Raw genomic sequence first — 17,332 nt, forward strand, 5'->3', positions numbered from 1 at the left:
TTCTATTGCATACCCAATCTCTAATGCTACCGCAGAGGAGTCCTGCGAATGCTTAGTCCACTTCATTTCCTTATTTGGTATCCCGAAATCAATACTCACTGATCAGGGAACCAACTTCACTGCCGAACTCTTTAAAGTAACGTGTCAATTTTTAAAAATTAAGCAACTCTGGTCCTCTCCCTACCATCCCCAAACGCAGGGCGCCCTGGAAAGAAGTCACTCAACACTAAAAGAATACCTTAAGTCTTATGTGAATGATAATCAGACAAACTGGCATAAATTTGTATACACAGCTATGCTCACCTACAACAGTACAATCCACACCACTACTCAATTTACACCTTACGAACTCGTCTTTGGTCATAAACCATATATACCCGATTCCGTCTTCGATTTACGATCAGATGTCACGTACCCTGAATATCTTAAGATGCTTAATCACCGCCTCAAAATATCAAGAGAAAAAGCTCTACAAAATATTAATGTCTCTAAAGAAAAGTCCAAGACATATTATGACAGACACTCTCGCCCCGTCCAATACAAGGTTGGAGATTACGTGTATTTAAAGAATCATCTCCGACTTAGAAAGGCCCTATCACCGATGTGGAAAGGTCCTTACAAAGTTGTAAAAATTCACGGCAATAACACCCTTTCCCTCCTGGTAAATCGTCGGCACGTGAAACATCATTTCGACGAAGTAAAACCAGCACCCGTAGTATAAAACATAATTAAACTACTAGCTCTTCTAATAAATACGTTCATAGCTTTAATACATAAATATAATTAAATAAATAAAAATAACCATATCAGTAGTATCATGAAAGGAATAAAATCTATGATACTTTCAGAATCACTACGAAAAGTGTCAGCATCCATGGAACAGATGCTATTCAGATACATCCTGTGCAGAGTAGTCCTGGCATCTACCTCGACCCGATGGGTTCCTTAAAATTAATTAATGGTCATTTAAGTATTGTCATTCCAGTAAATGTATCCTTCATAAGTCCCCATTTATATAACATTAAAGCCGTCTTAAGTACAGCTCGTAACTTCTGTAACCAGAATAGGATATTTGAATCTTCAGAATGCGAAAACATATTACAACCTCTCGAAGTTCGTTTCTCTGATATGCTGAGAGATTTCGATTCTGTTTCTCACCTCGTTGCACGAAGAACAAAACGCTCAGCGTGGTTCGGTGGTGTCGGGTCAGTATTCAAAACCCTGTTCGGCACAGTAGACGAAAATGATGCGATCCGTTATGATAACGCCATCCGAGTATTACAAGATGATCAAAAAGATCTAGCAGAAAATATAAAACAAGGTATAGTAGTTACAACCTTTGCGCTTGACGCACTTAACAAATCTATTAACCAATTAATAGATAACGAAAAATCTCTAAATAATGCTGTTACTATTTTATCCGATAATCTAAAGAATTTGAGTCAGGGTTCCGCTACCCTTAATACTAAAATGAAAATGATGAAAATTGTAAATATCCTAGAAAATAGCATACTTACCCTGTCATTTAAATTAGAAGACATATCCAACGGCCTTATGTTTAGTAAAAACAATGTATTATATCCTGCAATTTACTCTCCTAAAGAATTTTATAATGATTTAGTTAATAATTTAAGATTTCTTCCTAACTCTAAAGAACTACCAATTCCATTAGATATAAGCAACGTCCATAATTTAATTGACGTCTCTAGTATTAGTTCATATTATTTAAATGGTAAACTTGTATTTGTTTTAAAACTACCTTTAGTATATCCTTTGGAATTTAACCTTTATCATGTGTTGCCTTTACCTACCCCTATCAATAATAATTCCTACGCTATGATTATCCCTAACACAGTATATATTGGATTTTCCAAAGATAGAACTAAATATTGTCATTTCGAATCATTTGATAAATGTAAATCCATTGGTCAAAATTATATTTGTGACCACATACTATCTAGTGCAACTCACCCCACATGTGAAAGTGAAATCATTACTAAACATGTAACTAAATTACCTGATGAATGCCAAATTAAAGCCATAACAGGAAACATAGAAATGTGGCAAAAACTACAAGAAAACAAATGGATTTTTGTCATGTCCAAGAACTCCAAATTTACACTTGATTGTCTTGATGAACATATCTATGAGACAAATATATTTGGCACAGGTATCATTGAAATACCCATGGGTTGCACCGGATATTGCCGTGGTATTGAATTATTATCTAAAGAAACTATTCAGATTAATGTTACACATATTAAAATTGATTTTGATATTATAAGTAATCTTAATTTAAGCGAATCCAAGTTCTCCAATGTAATGCCAAAAGTAAATATAAAATATCCAAATTTTGATCCGTTACTAAACTACAATGAGAACTTTGATTTACTTAACCATAAATTAGAAAATATTATAAATAAGCCTCAACTTGTAAAAAATTATGAACACTACTATGTCCCGACTACCATGTATTGTATTCTACTCATATTATTAGCATTAAGTTATAAATATTATAAGTTTTGTAAACCTAGGTCCAGCGGCATCCTTCAATCTCCTTCCATCCACCTTGCTCCTGATAATCCCGAACCTGAAATTGAACTTACCTCACCTACCTCTCCTACTCCAAGACTTCGCTTTTGATTCCTAAACTTCACCCTTAAGGTGTAAGTTTAGTCTCATCCGGGGGGCTGTTATATCCGGGCTTCGGTACCGTAGATATGCAGACCCTACCGTATTCCTGCTGCATCAGCTCTCCCGTAACCTTATCCACACCATACCTCATTGCAATCCCCACTCACTCAATCAGTTCGTCTCCATCCTTCGCCGCGCTCGCGCCTATCATTTTTTATTAAATCCAGTGTGAATCATAATTTAGTTTTTTTAAAAAGAAGTTCATAGTGTCCCGTATAACAGAACGCTCTGAGATCGTGGTCAATGAATGATAAAAAATATGTTATTTTCTGTACGTTATTACAAAGTTATGTCGTGTGTGTGCATTACTAATAAAACTATGGTGTGCATTACTAATAAAAATCTTACGTTACGGACGTTTTTTCCCGGTTATAGTACCCCTGCGCATCGTCCCACTAGGAACTTCTTCCAAAAATCAGCTACTAAATGTTATTATAGCTTAAGTTAATATTCTAAGAACCAATGTAAAGTGTCAACCCTGGTTAGCAGTCGCGCGGAATAAGGGAGAAAATAGTGAATACTCTTGTTCTTGATAACATTGTCTTCCGCCATTGATAGAGTATATGGTTTATGTGCTTGCGGCTTGGAGACATACTTTATTCTGCCACAACAGGTTTACCACAGAAGAAACGTTAATGGAATTTCAAGAGGATATGAAAAATATATAATTATTGATTTTTTTTCTGTATAAGGAGTAAGATATGAATTAAATATTCATGAGTTAAAATTCATTTATTTAAACATAAACAAAAATTTGTAAACTAGAACAATGAACCTAAAACTAAAAAAAACCTTAAAAAATATAATATAATAACAAAAATATATTAATAATAGGATTCCGTTTAGGCAAGGTTTAGAAGATACTGACAGCGTTCGCCCTTTGGATAGCTCAGCTATAGGTATATATGTATTATTTCATTTCGAATACTATACAGCAGGCCTGGGCAAATGGCGGCCCGTAGAATTTTGTCTGGCCCGTGAAGCATTGTATATATTATTATCAAAAACACAAATATTAGTTTTTGTTTAACGTAAATTGGTGCATAAAATTTTTTAGACAAAATATTAAGCAATACACACATTATCAGGGCCGGTGGGAGCCAAAATTTTCTCCCGGACAACCGCTCTTTTCAGCGCCTCCTATTCGAAAATATAATTATGATAATTGAATAATTACAGTATGTATAATAGTCGCAAAATATAAAATTAGAAAAAAAAACTGTTTGGCCCGTGGTCAAATTGTCATCTGCAATGTGGTCCGACTATCAAAATATTTACTCACCCCTGCTATACAGTTTTCGTGATCAGAGGCCAGATTAAACTGCAAAAGTAGTTATAATTTAATAGCATTTTAGATACTACACAAATACAGAAACAGACTCGGATAGTATTTCATACTGCAAACTCATCTCTTAAGATGCTCTTTGTACAACTAAGCGAATATATGACTGAGAGCTTTTCCTGCAAAACCGTGCAGCATCACGAAATTAATGTACATAGCATCAAATAGTTTACCAGCGTTCATATTTGCCGAGACTTTTAGTAGGGGCTTTCAATTATAGCAGAGTGCCCGTTGATTGGTGTTTCGCTCGGATTGGCACCGTTTCCTATTTAATTAAACTGCAATGAGTACCTAGGTTCTCTAGCATTACGAAGGCCAGACATCATGTTATTTAACAATTAAGGATTGCATCTTGAGCGTCGATAGCTTCCGCTAAATAATCGTAATCCATATATTAATACGTGAAGCAAAAACTTTGTACCCCTTTTTACGAAAATTGCGCCGACGGAGGAGTATGAAATTTCCCACACTTATAGAGAACTTTGAAGTCGTCGTGGTCTAAAGGATAAGACGTCCGGTGCATTATTCGTGTTGAGCGATGCACCGGTGTTCGAATCTCAGGCGGGTACCAATTTTTCTAATGAAATACGTACTCAACAAATGTTCACGATTGACTTCCACGATGAAGGATTAACATCGTGTAATAAAAATCAAAAACCCGCAAAATTATAATTTGCGTAATTACTGATGGTAGGACCTCTTGTGAGTCCGCGCGGGTAGGTACCACCACCCTGCCTATTTCTGCCGTGAAGCAGTAATGCGTTTCGGTTTGAAGGGTGGGGCAGCCGTTGTAACCATACTTGAGACCTTAGAACTTATATCTCAAGATATTTGGTTGCATGGTATGTATACTCTAAGTGACTTGCGTTAGAAATAATTGTAACATGTACAAAAAAATTTAACATGCAAATCGTCATCGCTACTAGAAGATTTGAGTGAACACAGAATTTGACATGCAAAAATTCAGAATCACCGTACCGAATCACGTAGCCGCAAGGGGAGATCTTACCTGACAAATAACCATACGTCGCGGCTCACCCGAGATACCCGTCACGCCTACATGACATATAACAATTGCACGGTACTAAGCCGTCTCTGTCAGACAGGTTTTCGAAGTGAAACTTCTTTACCCGCGTAAAATTGAACCGCGACAGATTTGTTATGGCTAGAGAGAAAAGATACAATTTAGGAAGAGTGAGAGTGAGAAATTAGACAGAGAGTCTCGTGAACCACTCGACCGGGGAGAGAGGGAATGACAAAGCGAGCCAGGTCGTTTCTTTTATACACAGCATTCCCTAACAAGAGAAATTTGATTTAAGGATGAAAAATGAAGAAAACCACAATACTACACACCGCAAAAGAAGTTTCACTTCTTTCACGTGCACCAAATGCATGTGGACCATTTTTTTTTAAACAGCCATTCAACACTCAACCGCCCCAAACTAGAATCTTCTCCTGTGATACGTGTACCGAAAAAATATAAAACTAAAAAGAGAAAATACTACGGGTCCCTAATTACTAAAATTTATAGGCCAAAACTGTTATCGTGAACCTAAGACGCAATTAAAAACTTTTACGCTTGTACTTTAATTTTATTGAATTCGCTTTACGACTTTGTAAGCTTCGGATATTTTAAAAGTTTCTACGATAGAACATAAAGTATTTTGATAATGTCGAAAAACTTCGATAGTCGTAACATCCACTACTTCGTAACGTATAATAATATAAAGTAACTATTACCAGTTTTAATACAGGTTTTTCAGTAACATTTTTTGCGACTCTACCTTCAGTACTGAAAACTAAAAGAAGCTAATTATATGTAACATGATTAACTTTCCCAGAAAAAATTCGTTAAGTCTGTGAACGTTATCAGAAAATTAACAAAATTTCAAGCAGGCACGTTCCAGCCCATTTACTATTTCGTTACGGGTGATGAATCCTGGATTTATCAGTATCATCTAAAAAAAAGAAACTTTATATTGAATAATTCAGAATGTACCTTAACTTAGATCACAATTACTAGTAATTACACAGTTCCTTTACGTATAACATGATTATTATTACAATTTGTTTTTTCTTCATCGTGGAATTGTCGTCATTCGTGGTAAATACGTACTTAATCAGAAATTTTTTTTTCTATCAATAGGATTTAAATAAGGGCATTATCTAATCGCCTGATATGAGACTACACCGAGTGGACTTGATATTAAGCTTAGGACGACTTTTCAAAGGCCAAATCTGTAACCAAATCGTTTTAATTCAACCGAATGGAATCATTTTTAGATTTTTTTTAACAAGAAAATATCGAAATCTTATGCTATTTTAATATTCAGACTCTAAAACGTAGAAAGAACAAAACATCTGGAAACACGCAGAGAAAGAGCATAATTATATTATCAATGTGTAGAAGCGACGTTATTAAGACGATTTTTATTCTTACTACCGGTACAGTATCGTTTGATATTCGAACACCGGACGACTTATATTTTAGGCCATAGCGACTCGATCGATTTACAGCAGGTAATAATTATTCAAAATAAATACGTACTTAACCTCAATTTCCACGAAGAAGGATAATATTTTAGATTAAATAAACACGAATTTTTTTGACTACTAATTGTAATATCCCGCTGTTATAATGATAAGCTCTTATCCGACTGCGACGGGGCAACGCAAAGCCGCCGTCGCCCAAAACATGTCTTGTCGGATCCCCCGGATTCATTGTCAGTGCTTTTAGGCCTCTCAAGCACCGGTCACCGTCCTCCAAGAGTTCGACAATCAAGCTAACCCATAGACACAGCCCACTGAGTTTCTCACCGGATCTTCTCAGTGGGTCGCGTTTCCGATCCGGTGGTAGATTCTGCGAAGCACTGCTCTTGATAGGGCTAGTGTTAGCAACAGTCCAGTTTGAGCTACATGAGCTCACCGACTAGCTCGGTGAGTCTAGAATAACCCCTCGAGTTTACTAGAATAGGTAGAAGAAAAAAAACGGTTTGTTCACGTCCACATATCCATGTTAGCAAATTCTCTCAGGTATAGCATCTTAGGCTAACTGCGAATAGGCAGGGAAATAAATTATGAGGTTTAACAAAATAAATTCTCGACCAGAGACGCTGTTGTGTTAACAATGTTTCATCCCATCCCGAAGATAGCATGCTTTTATAAGATGTTTTTTATCGATTAAGATATACTGTTTTGACGATAAAAATCGCAAAATACAATGTGCTGTATATGTATGCGTCGCCCACGGGCTGCATCGAGCGTAGTGTAAGCCGATTTACGACTCGCCCGCGTAAGCGCTTAAGTTTATGAGCTGTTTATTTGTTTGAGCGTACCGGTAGGGTTGACAGTTTGAATAAGCCGTTTAAATATAATAATAATTTGGTGGTGGTGGTAGAACATATCATCTCCCACAAATGCGGTAGTATTTACACATGGGGTCTGTGCAGCTTGTTATTATAATAAACTGTCATTCAACCTATTCAATGGTCTTTTTAGCTATGGTATATCTAGTTTATATTTTATAATCTATCAGAAAACTATTACAAAACATCTGGAGGTAGACTGGATTTAACGCATCTTTCATACATTGAGTGTAGGTTACATGGCTGTGTGGGATCTTAGAGTGCGCAGCAGATCACAAGCCGCCGTCACCTGGTAGTAAGAGGTAGGTCAGCACAGATGCTACAGGTACATATCCTGTCCATTTTTGTCGCGAACCATTATGCGGCCTGGCTTGTAGGGCAAAATAGCCTATAAACCTTCCTACTGAGACTTAAAAGACATTTTTCAAGGTTGGTAGCGGCATTCACGTTGTATTGCCAATGAGCTTCCTCAACCGGATAATACAAATTGTTTAATGGATTCGTTCAGACGTGCACACCAAAAAAGGCCCCATTTTAATATTAGGAAAACGAAGATCACCCGTTCTCGGGTCAATCATTCGGGCATTCTTTAATTATTGCATTTTTTTTTTTTTTTTTTTTTTTTTTTTTTTTTTTTTTTTTTTTTTTTTTTTTTTTTTTTTTTTTTTTTTTTTTTTTTTTTTTTTTGTCAGGAGGAAATCGCCGGACTTCCGCCCTTCACTGGGGATGGAGGGCGGGGTATGTCGGAGTCGAACCGACTAAAACCTCCTGTCTCTCAACAACCAACGTCCAAACCTCGCATGAGACAAAACTCATGAAAAGGCAAAGGGGGGAAAGTGAAGCGTTTAGTGCGGAGCACATCTCTCCCATCACCCTCCCCCTCGGGACGCCGGACCGGCGGTCGTCGGCGCCACGACCACCAGCCCTCTCGGTCGGCAGGCTATCCGAAGCCCGCCTAGATGGCGCCGGTTAGAATGGTCTATCCTACGGAATACCCCGCTGGGTCAGAACCAGCGTGGGTTGAGGATAGCCGGCCTTCCATCACCCGGATGCTCATGCATAAAACGCGTGCAGAGCAGCTTGCACGTCGTCTTCTTAGGCCCCCTTCGCCGGTCCCCAGGCCGACATGTGAGGGGACCCCAAACACTTAGAGGGCCAGGGCTTGGGCGATATCCGCCTCCCTGGCCCCCGCTCGACGGCGGCGGGCCTGTGCGTCTCTCACGCGCCCCGCCGCCTCCTTCTGCGAGATGGTGCACTCGCAGAAGTCGAGCATCGCCTTCCACGACTCGTCGTCACCGAGCATCGATGCCACAACACTCGGCAACGACAAGTCGTTTCCTATTTTTGCGACGAGGACACGGCGCCACCCCTCCCATGCGGGGCAGGCGACGAGCGTGTGCTCCGCCGTGTCCAAGTCGCAACCACAATGGTGGCACTCTGCCGTCGGCTCGGCTCCGATCCGGTGCAGGAACTCACCGAAGCAACCATGCCCAGTGAGCACCTGCGTGAGCCGGAAAGTGAGGCGTCCTCTGTCACGATTCACCCAGTTCACAAGAACCGGGCGAATCGCCTCGACGGTCCTACGACCAGCCGAAGGATCGGCCAGCCGTCTAGACCATGACTCCAGCACGGACCGCCGAGATTGGGCCCTCCGTGCTCTGACCACACTGGGGCTGGGACGCGCCACGCCCCGGACACGAAGGTCAGCCCGCCACTGATAGTCAGCAGCGAGCGCCTCCGCCTCCAGGACCCAAGGCGGCGTCCCAGCCAGTACACACGCCGCCTCGAAAGAGATGGTGCGATAACCACGGATGACCCTGACCGCGATGGTGCGTTGCGGCCGTTGCAGCAGCTTCGCTACCCCCACGGCCAGGGACTGGCCCCACACGGGCGCCCCGTATAGGGCCATTGATCGCACCACCCCTGTATAGAGACGGCGCGTCACCTGGTCAGGCCCCCCAACATTGGGAAGGAGCCGGCTTAACGCGCCGGCCACTCCCAACAAACGAGGGACCAGATTCTGAAAGTGAGCACGGAAGGTCCAACGACTGTCTAGAATGAGGCCGAGGTACTTCAACTGCACCCCGACCCCGATACGGACGCCTCCAACCACGATATGGGCATCGACAGGTGGCACTCTCCGGGGCCTGTGGAACCACATGGCCTCGGATTTACTGAGCGCCACGTCGAGGCCCAATCTCCTGATTTTGCCGACGACATGCGCCACCCCAGCCGTAGCAAGACGGGCAGACTCAGCAAAACTCCCCCCCCGGGCCACGACCAACGTGTCGTCTGCGTAACAGATTACGCTCAGGCCCGGGAGGAGGGCACCCCTCAGCACCCAGTCATACCCGATATTCCACAAAAGAGGGCCGAGCACCGACCCCTGTGGAACACCGCGCACGACCGGGAACCGGTGCACGATCCCACCGTGTCCGGTACACGTGACCGATCTGTCCTCCAAGTAGGAACCCACCAGCCGGCGAAGGTAGGGGGGCACTCCGTGTCGTTCCAGCGCCCCCCCTATCACGGACCAGGGCAGGGTGTTGAACGCATTGGCGATATCGAGTGACACCGCCAAAGCCACCCCACCCCCGGAAACGGCCTCATCCGAGAGGGCCCGCACGCGAAGGATCGCGTCTACCGTTGAGCGGCCCTCTCGGAAGCCATACTGCTCCGCCGACAGATCGGGTCCCACCCTGACCAGATGCTGGATGATGCGGGCTGCCAGAATGCGTTCCAGCAGCTTGCCCACCTCATCCAGCAACACGATGGGACGGTACCCGGCGGCAGTATCCGCCGGGCGCCCCTCCTTTCTCAACAGCACGAGTCTGCCCGTCCTCCACGATGAAGGAAACCGTCCCGACTCGAGGCAGGAGTTGTAAAGCCTCAAGAGTCGGTCCCCCAGGGCACCAAGAGCCAAGGCCCAAACCCGGCCATGGACGCCGTCCGGACCGGGTGCAGTGTCCTTCGCGCACATTTTGCGCACGGCCACACGGAGCTCCGCCCCCGTTATATGGGGCACCTCGGCAGGGACTTCGCCGTCGTATTCCGGCGGCGAGTCCATAGCGGGAGCGACAAATCCCTCCCGCTCCTGCGGGAACAGCGTCGAGACGATGTCCCGCAGCTTTTGAGGCTGGAGACGCTCCGTGATCGGAGGGGCCCATGGGCGCATTTTATTGCGCACCATATGATAGGGCCGCCCCCACGGATCCTCATCCAGCGTCTCCAGGAGACCCTCCATGTGTTGATCCTTGGCTCTTCTGATGGCCAGCTGCAGTGCCCTCTGCGCGACGCGAAATGCGGCGTGCAGCCGGGCCTCTGCCGCCGCGAACGCAACTGGATCGTTGCGCCGCGGCAGGCGGCGGCGGCGATGCCTGGCGCACTCGCGCCTCGCCCGAACGCACTCCACGCGGATTTGCGCAATTTCGGGCGACCACCAGTACGCCTGGCGATTAGGAAGTCGAGGGCCGATCCGGGGCATCGACACATCACAGATGCGACGCATCGTGTCCCGAAACCACCCTGCCTCGCCCTCGACCTCGACCGGGTGTGGACGCATGGGCGCCCACGCCGCCACTGTAGAGGCTTCCATCAGGAGCTCCTTATTCAGGCGCTTCAGTGCCCACTTGGGGAATGACCGGGACGCACCACGGGGGTGGTCCCCGAGGGCGTCCGCGACTGCGGAGCGGGCGGAGAGATCAAACCGAATATATCGGTGATCTGACAACGTCTCCGCCCCCTCCAAAACCCTCCAGTCGCGGATACGGCGCGCGATGGCCGGGCTCGCGAACGTAACGTCCACAATAGACTCGCCCTGCCACCGCACGCACGTCGCAACCGATCCTCTATTCAACAAACAGAGGCCGGCCGCGTTCGCCCACCTCTCCAGTAGCCTACCACGAGCGTCCGAGCGGGGGGAGCCCCATGCGATAGACTTCGCATTGAGGTCCCCCGCGAGAATCACTGGACGAGGAGCGAGGCGGCGAGCAATCGCCCCGATCCCGCCCAGGAAATGCCCGAACTCGACGGTAGACCTGTTCGGAGAGAAGTACGCCCCGATCACGACGGTCCCTTCCAGCTGCACCGCGACGAACCCTTGACCCCTGGTCACCATCGCCAGGGGGGGGATCGCCGCGTCTCTTCTTATGACGATGGCCGCCAGGCCGCCGTCGTCCCCAAACCAGCAATCATTTGCTGGGGGAACGAAGTACGGCTCGGCGACCACAGCCACATCTATGGACCACTCCGCCATGCTCTGAGACAGCATGTCCTGAGCTCTGGCGGAGTGGTTCAGGTTTCCTTGGAGGAAGCGATAGGTGCGGTCCATTACTGTTGGACCACATCCATCGCCCCCTCCCCTTCACCGCTGCCACCGCCCTTCGGCACCAGCGCCGCAGCGGGGATTACAGCGTTGGCCAGTGCTCCTCTGGCCAACCTTCTCTTTTGCCGGCGCTTCGATTTTCGGCGCCGGTTGCGTTCGGTATTATTACCGGACGGGAAACACGCCTTGCCTCCCGCCCGGTGGTTTGCCCTGCGTCCGGCTGCAGCGCACAGAGCGCAATGCGGGGCGGCCGTGCAGGACGCAGCTTTATGGCCCGGCTGGCCGCAGCGGAAACACAAACCGCTGCGGTCAACCGAGCTGGTGCACCTAGCGAGTCCGTGCCCCGTGCTGAAGCACCGAAGGCATCGCCAGGCACGTGGTTCTTGGAGACGCACGTGGGCCGCTATCCAGCCCACGCGCAGTCTCCCCGGATCCCCCGTCGATCTTCCCGGTGGAGGAGTGGCCAAGGAAATGGCCGCCTCCACAGGGCAGCGCGCCCACGCTGACCTGGCCCCGGAGTACCCTGAGCGAAGTTCGCCCACGGTCACGCTCTCTGGGGCACATCTCCCCTGGGCCGCTATCGCAGCTGCCACCTCCTCCTTGGTGGCGCAGTCGTCTAGGCCGGTGATCCTAATCTCGGCCATCCTCAACGGCCTGTGCACGCGCACCTCTTCCTCCGGCAACGCCACGCGGAGCGTCGCCACTAGTTTGTCCGCGATGCCAGAACTATCGGCACCGGGACACTCCAATAGCTTCGCCCCATTGGCTGTGTGCCGGAAGCGGAGGCCCTCCTCTGCTCCGATTTCTTCCAAGCTTACGGCCGCGCGCGCCCGGGCCATAACCTCATTATACGTGAGGCCCTTTTCGATGGCGGCCGGCAGCAACGTCACTACAACGGCAGCCGACCCCGCTGCGCGCGGCTTCTTCTTCTTGTTTTTGGTCTTGCTAGCGGCCGGTGCTCGACCCTCGCGGGGAGCAGCCACGGCCGCCAGCGCTGTGTTTCGGGTAACAGCAGTCGGCGCTCGACCCCCTTGGGGAGCTGCCAGAGCTGCTGTCTGTCGCAATCTTTTGGTGCCCCGCTTCACCACTTCCGTCCAGCCCTCGTCCATACTTGACGGGGGGGGAGGAAGGACACGGGGCTGAGGTTGGAATCGCGGGGCGGGATTCTGGGCGCCCGCACCTCTGTTATGCTGATTCCGGCTTCCATGTCGTGCCACCCTCGCGGATGGGGTAGAAGTGGAGGTCGGCTGGGTGGCCTGGTCCCGCGGGGCGGTCGCCGCTGTTGGTACAGGGACGCAGTCTCTGGAACCAATCGAGGAGCGGAGCATCTCCTCAAGGCCAGCCAAGTGTTTGCCGACCTCAACCGCCACCGCCCGCGAGATGCAGGCCATCATTTCCTGTCTGCTTGGGAGGGAGTGATCCACTCCCCCCATTTCAGCAGCCATGTTATAAGGCCTCTGCGACCCTGCAGCACGTGGGGGCGAAAGAGGCGGCTCCGAAGACCTGGGCCGTGGCAGCGCCGGCCACTCGTCTACCATTCTCGCCAGCGGCGAGCGGATGTCCTCAGTCCTTAACCTTCCTGCCTGTATGGATGCAGGGGCGGCCGATATCCGGGAAGGCGGCGCAGGCCTTAACTCAACCCTCCGAGGGGGGCGAGGGAGCGCGGGAGTAGGCACGCGCGGAACAGAAGTGGGCGCTGGCATGAGCGCCGCCACACTCATCCCAGCCCGAGAAGGCGCGCTGGTGTCCATCTTCCTCACGGGTGGCTCAGAGCGTGCCAGCGCAGGCATCGGCGACAAGGAAGTCCCCTCTCGCAAGGCTGGGGAGCCCCCCAGAATGCGACTCTCCCTGGAGTCAAGCTGCGCTACGAGTTTGGACATGGTAGGGATCAGCTTCGTCCTAACCCTAGCGGCTCCCTCCCGGAGCCTCTTCCGGTAGCTGCTGCCTGGCTCGGCGCCCTTGGCAGCCACGGTCGACAGCAACTTAGCCAGATTGACCAGGGCATGGTCGAGGTCGCGGAATGCCTCGTCCCCGCTAGCCAGGGACGCGGCCGACGTCGACATCGACTCCATCGACGTCGCCGGTGACACTGCGCCCCTCCTCCTCACTGGTGCCCACTGGGGTGCGGGCATCGTATCTTTCGACGCGGCAGGCCCCGAAATCACCGGAGCCACCTCCTCGACGGCCATGGTCTTTTCCGGCACCTCGGTGCTGGAGGATGACGCACCGCCGTCGTCGGAAGCTGCTACGGGGATCTTCCTTCGGCCCCTCTTTTTCCCCGCCGATGGTTTGGTGGGGTTCATCGCAACCGATTCGCTGGCGAGCGCAGAGCGCATCGAGCCGGCGATCAGGGAGCGCATCGGTTCGACGGGAATTCCGCTGCCCGTCGCACAGCCTCCTTCATCTTGGCAATTGTTGCCCCCCCCAGAATACGTGGGGCAGCGTGCTTCCACCGAGGTGGAAGCACGGAGGGATTCTCCGCCCGACTCGCAGGCGGTACCCTCCTGGGGTACTAACTTTTCACAATTGGCCATCATCATTTGATCCTTTTTTATTAACCAGGGGTTTGGTCCCCTGGGATCTACGACACCCTCGGGACTGGAAACCCTCCAGCCATACATCCCATCGCCGGGTGTCGAGCTTGAGATTGGAGCATTTTTGAAGAGGTTTGCGTCCTCGCAGCTCCGACCAGTAAAGGCAGGAGCCCCCGTTCCCCATGACTGGGGTTTACGGTTTGGCCGACGGTGGCCGAGGCCTGTCCGTCGCCCACAACGCGGTGTGGAGCCACGCCGGCGAGCCGGTACCTCCCATATCTGGAAGGCTTTCCCCTGTAACCGAAGCCGGGGACATGGCAACCCGCAGCCGGAAGACACAAAAGTGCCGCCGGCTCATCAGGCTCCCGAGAGCCAACCCCTCATCCCTTGAATGCCTCCCTTTGTCAGTGCAAAGGGCGTGGGGAGAGAGACCCTCGCTCTCTCTCAAGGAGCACCCGTGAATACGGAAGCAGCCAAGGAGAGCTGGGCGCAGTTCTCTTGGTCGCGGCGTCCCACACAGATTCCTCTGGACGCGATTTTAGGGACGCACACTTAAGCCCCACCGCCACGACAAGGCGGAACTACATTCGGTGAGGTTAATTATTGCCTTAATAGACAAACCGGCAATGATGTTCATACGCATTAGAAAGTCGAGGGTCATAGTTGGGCCGCTGCCTTACCCGAAGTAAGTGCTTTTAAAACAACCCCCCAAAGGAAATACTGACCATTTACCTTCAATGAACGATTCCATCATTTCAACCATCGATCGCTTCGTCTGCAGCAGCCCTACAGTTCTGGTTGAACACAGGTAACAACTAATTACAGTGTTGAGACTCAGTTTTATGGGCCTCTTTAAATATGTTTATAAGTAAAAAACGAATCTTGTAAACATTGTATTAACGGTGTGGCGATGAAAAGGGAACTCTCGTAAAATAAATCTCGTGGACCTCTGTGAGATGAAGACAGAGAAATGTGTCTAGATGACTTTATTATATTACTGCTAAGGAGGTTTGTCATACGAACAGGTAGATACAACAATCTCGCCTACTTCTGTAATGAAGTATGTAAGATACGACTTTAACCCGATGCCTTTTTTATGTATTTCTTCGGTGGATGCGCGAGCTCACGGCCCACCTGGTGTTAAGTGGTTATCGGAGCCCATAGGCACCTACGACGTAAATACCGCCACCTACCTCGATACCTAAGTTCTAAATCTCAGTTTTAACAGTGCAACAGCTGCCCTACACTCCAAACCGAAGCGTTTTACTGCTTCATGATAGAAATAGGCAGGGCGGTGGTGCCTCCTTGGGCCCGCGGTCTGCTCCTAACACCTTGCAGATCGTCAAGTCCCATATACACCGCGCGCCCCCTAGGCGCGGGGACGTTCGGCCCACGGCCCGAAAAAAAAAAGAGTGGTCGTACCTACCCATGCGGACTCAAGATGTCCTACCACCAGTAATTAAGAAAATTATAATTTTTATTAGACGATGTTATTCCTTCAACGTGGAAGTCAATCGTGAACAATTGTTAAGTACGTATTTCATTACAAATATTGGTACCCGCCAACGGGATTTGAACACCGATGGATCGCTTGATACGATTGCACTAGACGTCTTATCCTTTAAGCCACAACGATGACTGAATTCAAATGCGATGTCAATAGGTCTACCTATTTAATACTACCTTGAGATCGTTTTATTGTTATTGACTATTTCAACGCCAGCCAGATTCAGACAAGAGGATTTTAAGTAACATGTATTGTGACTCTAGAACAAAGACTCTTATATTGTAGAGAGAGTAGAACTTCTCTCTACAATATAAGGATCAAGTTCCAATAACAATTATAGTTGTCGTCGCTTATGGACCTCAAGAATTCCAGGGTCACAGTGAAGCCGCTTCCTATATTTAATTTCGTTTATTTTTATACCAATACTGTAAAAGGTCTATTTTCGAGGTATATTTTCCGTAAATATGACGCGAATTTACATACATATATTATGGGATTGTTGAGGATTCTTTCCTAGGCAATATCATTTAACAACATACTTTAGTCTTGGTTGTAATAAGGACAATCGGTTCGATACCTACACATTGGCACCCTTTTTATCAATACATATGTACCGATGTATCTTTTAGATCCGCGAATAAAGAAATCTTTAGCCGCGAATATGGGAATTAGGTCGAATTTTTTTAATCCGCGAATACTCAAAACGCTAATGAAAAAAGCGCGCATAATGAGCTTTTACTCTATATACTATATGGACAGAGTCAGTCGCATATTCGTATTCTTCTTTAAAATCCTTATTTCTCACTAATAAAAATCAAATAAGTCCTACTTACTACGCTACGAAAACTACACACCGGCATAGAAGTTGGGAACTAGTACCCGCGTCTGATTCACCACTTCTAGCAACAAAGGGATATATCCCCTTCAATGGGCTGAGGGTCATAAGCACCCTTCAGCCACTTAGACGCTTTAAGAGCTCCAAACTAAGCTCCGTGCTACAGACATTCAGCTGTATCAGAAAGTTCATACTCTATATTACTTTACTAAATATTTATCGAGATAAATGAGATTTCGCATCCGGGCGTAGTTGGTATATCTCCTTAGACCACCAGCGAAGACGTAGAAAAAATAAAAAGAGCTTATGTTCTGATCCTGTTTACTGGTGGTATGACGTCTTGTGAGTCCGCACGGGTAGGTACGATCGCCCCGCCTACTTCTGCCGTGAAGCAGTAATGCGATTCGGTTTGAAGGTCGGGGCAGCCGTTGTAACTATAATGAGACCGTAGAACTTATATTTCAAGGTGGGTGGCGCATTTAAGTTGTAGATGTCTATGGGATCCAGTAACTACTTTACACCAGGTGGGCTGTGAGCTCGTCCACCTATCTAAACAATAAAAAAAAGAAAAATATCTGATTCCGATCCACATGGCGAAGAACTGCAGCCCATAATAGACATCAGAATTCACTCCGTGATCGTTGTATCGTAAAACAATCCCAACTTGTCCCGTACCTAACCGCTCGATACATCGTCGTCAACGGTCAAATCAAATAATATTCATACGAACA

The 17,332-nt window shown here is 47.7% G+C and overlaps 1 protein-coding gene across 2 annotated transcripts in view; it reads left to right on the plus strand.

Moving 5' to 3' along the window:
- Nucleotides 1-17,332, plus strand: part of LOC101743688 (uncharacterized) — a 99,909-nt gene that overhangs the window by 42,336 nt on the left and 40,241 nt on the right. The gene's annotated exons all lie outside the window — the stretch shown is intronic.

The sequence above is a fragment of the Bombyx mori genome, chromosome 15 (assembly GCF_030269925.1).
Source record: "Bombyx mori chromosome 15, ASM3026992v2".
Lineage (NCBI taxonomy): Eukaryota > Metazoa > Arthropoda > Insecta > Lepidoptera > Bombycidae > Bombyx > Bombyx mori.